The sequence below is a fragment of the Petaurus breviceps genome, unplaced genomic scaffold (assembly GCF_028583685.1).
Source record: "Petaurus breviceps papuanus isolate PSGF00001 unplaced genomic scaffold, PetGlider_PUasm1.0 90919, whole genome shotgun sequence".
NCBI lineage: Eukaryota > Metazoa > Chordata > Mammalia > Diprotodontia > Petauridae > Petaurus > Petaurus breviceps.
Window position 1 is genome coordinate 21,126,357 of NW_027187378.1, and position 7,730 is coordinate 21,134,086.

Sequence of the window (7,730 nt, forward strand, 5' to 3'; positions counted from 1 at the left end):
TATATATATATATATATATATATATATATATATATATATATATATATGTACTTTTTAAAGTTAAATCTGCATGAGTAACACTTTTTGAGTCTAACCAATCAACAAAACAATAAATCAAGCTCTGATTTGTAGAGATTTCCATTTCTGAGGTATAAACAGTCAAGCTAAAAATTTAATAATTGGTTTTCCACTTTGAGCTGGCTCCAGCATTGTCTAGACACATAGAATGAAAACAATAATGATAGCTGATGGCTAGCATTTGTATAGTGTTTTAAAGTCTGCAAAATACTTCACATGTGCTATCTCATTTTATCTTCATCATAACAATTTTAGAGGTATATGCAATCATTTCCCCTATTTTTGCAGATGAAGAAACTCAGGCAGAAAGAGGTGAAGTGACTTGCCCAGGGTCACATAGCTGCTAAGTGTCTAAGGACAGATTTGAACTCAGTTCTTCCTGACTCTGGGTCCAGGCTGGATTGTATTTATATACAATTATATATATATATATATATACACACACAATTATATATAATACAAATATACAAATATTCATTGTATAATCTGTTTCATAAAACAAAGGCATATGAATATTCTGCTGAGAGATGCTGCCATTAAGTGTGCCCATGCTATTCCCAGAAAAGGTCACAGAATCTCAGAATAAGGAGCCTCAGAGGCTCTTTTGGACAGCCCTTAACTAGGCAATACTCTCTACAACATCCTTAATGTGGTCACATAGATTGCCTCTGTTTAAAAACCTCCAGTTATGGAGAATTCATTGCTAACATTGCTAAGAAGTTTTTCCTTTCATTTGGCTTAAACCTGATGCTCTGTAACTTACCAAGAGCGAAGCTAATCTAGTTAAAGGATAACAGAATGCTCTATGTCCCTTGGTCTAAGTCAAGTCTAGTTTAAAGAAGATTTTATCTAGGATGACCTATTTAAAAGCTGACTCATATTAAAGACAAGAGGTAATGTGGGACAAGTATCTTTTTTTAATGGCTACCTATAAATGAAATTAAAACAATAGAATTTCAATAAGTGTTAAACATAATATATATTAAAAAGGTAACACTGCAAAACACATGGCTTTTGCATTCTTTAACTGCTGAAAATTGCAGTCAGTGATCCAAACTAGAAGGCACTGTAATAACATTAATAAGAAGATCTTAAATAGAGAGACTTCTCAGGAAGCTGGGGGAAACCAACACTTTCTACATACTTTGCCAAATTTTTATACCTAATTTAATTTCTGTACCAGATATAGAAAAACTTGATAAGGGTAAAGTCATATGCTCTTAATGCTATATGAGAAGGGGTCTCTACATAATCCACTTATTGATATGACAGATAAAAATACCTTGCTACCTTTTTCAACTTACACATTAAAGCAAAGGCCAAAACCTAAAAGAGAATCTTATGTACTTCTCAAATATGTATCGTGGGTATAAAGAAACATACCTCTCAATTTGTTTCTAAGATTGGAGGTGTTATAAAAGCAATTCTTTGAACCCAAATAACTTGCATAAATGATTTAATATCATTTTTTGATCAACCAGCTGCTATAAAATTTCAAATCTATGACTACTGCTCAGAAAGAACTAAAAGAAGTTGGAGGTATGTTTCTTATGTCAATTTATTTAGTGAATTATATTATTAAGCTAGTTGAAACTTGTACAGTACCTAGAAAGCTCCTGTTTCTCACCACTGAAATTTTGCAAATTACAAAAGTCTAAACTTTGAATAAGTGGAAAAAAATATTATTTGGGACTAGATGAGCAAAGAAATCTAAGTAACTACACAAAATGGAGCTGAGTTCACTCTGACTATGGAGGAGGGTAGTTATTTTGGTACAAAAAATAGGCCTAACTCCTATTATGGTTTAAATTTTCAGGACCTGGGGTAGCTAGGTGATACAGTGAACAGAGCAACGGCCCTAGAGTCAGGAGAACCTGAGTTCAAATCTGACCTAAGACACTTAACACTTAGCTAGCCATATGACTTTGGGCAAGTCACTTAACCCCAACTGCCCCTTCAAAAAAGCAAAAAAAAAAATATTTTTTTCAGGATGCTACTAAACTCCAGAGTTATTCTACGCTTTTAATACTGACATTTTCAGTCATTCTGTCATCAGATTGAAACACCAAACTGATCCATGGTTAAATTGGTTGGAGAAAGGAGGCATTATGCTGCTATTTCAAAACTGAACACAAATATAGAATATCACTCCATTCACAGAATTTTATAAAGCTCAAATGATAAATCTATGTAAAATGTTTAGCAAACTATAACATCTTATGTAACTATAAATTACTATTATTATAAGGTTATCCCTCCTGCAGATATGAAAAATTTTACTGAAACTTGTGTTCAGATTCACTTTAGGGGTCAGGATTTGCCCCTGGATGAAGAAAAAGAGAAGGATAAAGATGAAATATGTTCAATGCTCTATGATTTAAATTTCTTTGTCAGGTAGTAACCTCAATCCCCTTGACACACCTCAAATGTTTATAATTAGTGATGGGAGAAGCTGAGTAAGACTTCTAGAAACTCTTTCCCACAACCCCCACAACCCCCCAGACTGAAAAGACTTCTTTACTATTTGTTTTAACACCCTACAAATACACAACTTTATGGGGCATTTTAAAAATTATAAAACCTTAAATCTAGTTAATTCACTGCATCACCATGGAATCGGAGAATTTCAGGGTTGGAAGAGACCTTAGCAGCCATTCAGCCCAACTCACTGATAGAAAATAATCCCCATTACAACCTACTTGACAATTGATCAACCAGCTTTTACCTTAGGAAGCTTTCCTGACATTAGGTCAAAATCTGCCTCTGCAAATTTATTATTCTTTTTTTCTGAGGCAATCAGGGTTAAGTGACTTGCCCTGGGTCACACAGCTTGGAAGTGTCAAGTGTCTGAGGTCACATTTGAACTCAGGTCTTCTTGACTCCAGGGCAGGTGCTCTATCCACTATACCAACCTAGCTGCCTGCTCTTTGCAAAGTCTACTTATTGTTCCCTGGTTTTGCTCTCTGGGGCCAAGAAACACAAACTAATGCTTCTGCCATAATAATCCTTCAAATACTTGAAGATGGATATTATATTCAACCTTCACTTTTTACTCCCTTTCTCTTTTCCAGGCTCAAGATCCCCAATTCCTTCAGCTAATCATCCAGACTTCCTTATTCTTGGCACCCTTTTCTGGATACTCTCTAACTGATATATGCCCTTCCCAAACTGTAGTTCCCAGAACTAAACAGATTACTACAGGACAGAGAATACAACAGGTCATCTCAAACTCAACATATCCAAAAGAGAACTCTTTATCTTTCCTCCAAAACATGCCCCTCTCCCCTATTTCTATCAAAATTCCTGAGTTATTTCAGTCTCCTCAATATTATTCTTGACTCCCATTGTCCTCACCACACAAATGAAATCAGTTGCATTATCTTGTTGTTTCTACCTCCACATATCTCTTGCAGCTGACCCCTTCTTGATCAGTCACTACCTCAAGTGCAGGCTCTTATCATGCTTGAGTGCCTGGTCATTGCAGTAGTAAGCTATTAGAGTCTCTAATTAGCCACGTGGACTCTAACCTCCCCCCACTCAAGTCCACTCTCTATACAAAAATCAAATAGTTTTCTTTAAACATTTTTCTATGCCCCTATCATACTCAATAAACTTCAGTATCTTACTGCCTCTAGTTTAGAATATAAACTCTGCCAGCTTTGAAAGCTTTTACAACATGGCCCCAAATTATCTTTCCAGTCTCATTATATCTTATACCCCCTTCACTCATTTTAGGGGTCCAGCCCAAGTAGTCTTTTCTTTGTTCCACAACTATGTTCCATAACTATGGTACTCTATTTTCCATCTCCATGCCAGAAATACATGGCATTCCTACCTAACTCTACCTCATAGAATCCTTTTTTTCCTTTAAGATAAAGCTTAAGTATCATCCTCTATAAATCTTTTCTAATTAGTGCCCTCCTTAATTATCTTGTATTTATTTGGTTAAACTTATATGTTATCTCCCCTTATGGAATTCAAGTTTCTTCAATACCGAGATGGCTTCATTTTTTTTCTTTAATATTTCCAGCTCCCGGCACACAGAAGGTGCTTAATAAATGCTTGATTGTTCATTACCATTCTGCCTCTCTACATAGCCCCAAGACACATTAGCTTTTTTCTAGCTACTATACTACACTGTTGACTCATATTGAGTGGGCATTCTACTAAAACTCCCAGATCTTTTTCAGATAAATTGCTATCTAACAAATTTTTAGATCTAAGACTTTATTTCAATCTCTATCAAATTTCATCTTATTAGATTTAGCCCAAATATCATAGCTTGTTAAGATCTTTTTAGGATTTTAACAACCACTGTTAGCTATTCCTCCAGACCATGTCATTTTCAAATATATTACATTTCACAAATATATAAGCTGTACCTATCAGATTTATAGTAAAATATGCATCATATTTATGTGTTATGGAAATATCACTAGGGAAAAAAATCAAACTGAAAGCTGTGCAATTATAATATAATGACCAAGTTTGGCTCAAGAGAAAACAGATCTCTAACCTTTCTCACAGAGGTGGGGGACTAAGGAGGTGGAATATTGCTTACACTGTCAGATATACTCAATGTGTTGGTTAGTTTTTCTGAATTGCTTTATTTTATCTTTCTTTTAAAAATCTATCTGGCTTGCTTGGAAGAAGGGGGTAGGGGAATATATTTGGAAATGAATGTAATATGAAAACAAAAAATATCAAAATAAAAATTAGATAAAAGCATTTAAAATTAATATTATTAAAAAAACCTTTTAAAACTGAAATTTCTTGGGTTTCATCTGAAAAACGACTGTCTTTAAGGAGATAATCCTTCCAATTTAACAGATTTTAAACTAAAACAAACTATATTTGGTTTAAGCTAAAACTAAACTTTTACACTATAAAAATTTTTCATTTGCATTTAGGATGACGTTTTTACATAGTAATCACAAAAATGTATTTAATTTTTTAAAAAATACAGTATGTTTTAGACACCTACTTTAAAAAAAACTAAAGAGAATTGATTCGTTCACTGAACTTACATTCTAGGGTTCTAATACAAAAATGTCATTAAAAAAAATCTTTACACCACTGGCAAATGACAACTAAATATTTCTTTATAGAACATTTGGAAAAGTAATCCAGAATTTCTTTGCTGAATTCCAAGTTCTTAAACCTCTTCCATTCCACTGACTTTTTGCTATCATGGTTTGGGAACAGAGAAGCAGTGAATGCAATCCTGGCCTTAGAATCAAAAAGACCTAAATTCAAGTCCCACCCATTATTTTTATTCATGTGACTATTGGCAGCAAGTCATTAGACTTCTCTGAACCTCCAGCAACTCCCTAAGACTATCCATTATTAATTACACAGATCCTTGCTTTTAAATGAATATAGTATAAAATCAGAATGTCAGAGCTGTATGGGGACTTAGAGATCACTTAGTTCAACCTTTTATTTATTTACAGATGAAACAATTTAGTTCCAGAGAAGTTAAAAGACTTGAACAAGGGGTTTTAAGGGATAGGGGAAGTTCACTGCCTGGAAAGTAGCAGAACTGGACCAGGCCTCCAGATTACAACCTAGTACAGGATTCTTTCTACTACAGATCTAGGCATAAACTGAAACTAAATTACAAAGTGTAAAAAAAAATTGTTTCAGAATAAAGCTACCATCTAACACTAATAACCAGCTAATCATTTTCTAGAAATAGATTGACAATCTCGTTTTCTTAGGTCTAAATAACAAAAAACAAAACCAAAACCACAATATATTATTTATAGAGTAAATCCTTTATATTACGCTGCTGGGGACAAAGACAACTATAAAGCAATTTGTTTAATGAAATTTAGATTTTGAACTTTAATTTCCTAATTTAACAGTTCTCACTAGCATGGATTTGGTTTTTCCATAGTAAAAATATTTTGATGTCCAAATAAAAATTTCTCAATATAGCTCTAAAATATAGCTTTAAGTCTGGAGTCTACATTAAGTTTGGAATTATAACTTAAGTACTGAATTCCTTCTGACTAAAGAATGAAACCTAATCTATCTAAACAAGATAAATGTCATCGTAGAAAATTCTTTAGAAATTAGTTACCTACTCTATTTTGATTCTAAAATATTATTTCTAGAATTAGCTTATAAAGATAGAAATTTAACTTTGTAAATTTCCTTTGGGATTGTTATTGGAGTTTACTATCTAAGCATACTAGATTTTTATTTTAAAAAGCAACATACTTGTTTTTGTAATTGTCAACAGGCCTTTAATTAAAAGAAAATTCCTACCACCTACAGCAAAAGGATATGAAAAATATTCATATATTCATGATTTTAGCCTTTAGTTAAGAGTGTTTTTCTTTTCTTGAGTGGAGGGGAAGGCCACTGCTTTCATTTTATTGAACTGACTTTTACTGAATTGAATTGAATCTGTGCATTTACATTTGTTGGATGAAAAAAAAGTTGTGGAAACAACTCAGTCCTTTTTCAAGATCATCAAATATTTAAATACAAATTTTGAAGTGCAAACTACTTTATTATTTTTATTGCTTTGGTTATGATTGTAGCAAGTTATAACAGCCATATTCCTACATTAATAAGTATTAAACATTGGCAGCTTACAAATGTATTAGAAGCATTCTAGGGGCAACTAGAAACTGATGCTAGGGTTCCAAAAGTTTACGTATAAGGGTACTTTTCAACTGCTTGTATTTAGTGCAGAATAATTCTTATTCTGGATTTTGAAATGACTATTATAAATCAGAATTCGTTATGAGATTTTGCTCTAATGTCACTGTAACACCTAAATCTTTTAGAAGTAGCTAAGCTATGCTATTTTATCTAAATGATAGGATTTTATTTACACCTGAAGTCTGCAACCTTAAAATGGAAAAGATACACTTCTTATAAAATAGTACATGAGTAACTTATTTTGAGTGAAATGTTAAAAGTGTAACATTCACAAAATCAAAGAGACCAAAATAAATCCATAATCCATCAATGGCTAAGAGATTCTGTAAGGAGAGTGCTATGGTCTTATTTTACAGTGTTCCCTGGTTTTGCTAACTATGCAGGCTTCTTAGCTTCAACAGGATTTTAATCGAAAACTTAACACTATGTTTGGAAATTTTTGTTGTTATTGTTGGTGGTGGTGTTGGTGTTGATTTAAAACTTCCTAAAACCAAAACTTTAGTGTACTTTTGGAGGAGTCCTGAAATATGTAAAAACCATTAAATATTACATGGCTTAAAACATTTAAATTGAGCATCTAATCCTTTAATTTTGAGGGTTCCCCCCAACAAAAAAGCTTTAGGGGCTGGGCCACAGTTAAGGGAGGAGGGAATTGGGAAGTGCAATCGCTTCATGTAAGAAAAAGAGTGCTCAGAAGAGGGAGACACACAAAAGTGCTTGTCATCTAACCAGGGAAATGATGACTGGGGCGTGCGTGTGGGGACTGGGGGGTGGGAGGGGGGTGGCAAAGCAAAACGTCAGTCAGACCCTAATCTGCATAAAAATGATCTCGTGAAATCAGAAGGCTGCAAATCCGATGAGAAAACCATCAGGTTAAATATAGAACACGAAACCTAGTTGAGAGGTAGGGAGGAAAAAAACCTGAAACAAACCTTTCTCTAGCACCACCAAACGAAGTTTGCAATGACGGTGGAATT

The 7,730-nt window shown here is 33.6% G+C and overlaps 1 protein-coding gene across 1 annotated transcript in view; it reads right to left on the bottom strand.

The window, feature by feature from the left end:
* The window catches only part of ZC3H6 (zinc finger CCCH-type containing 6), a 176,732-nt gene that overhangs the window by 75,850 nt on the left and 93,152 nt on the right, over nucleotides 1-7,730 (bottom strand). The gene's annotated exons all lie outside the window — the stretch shown is intronic.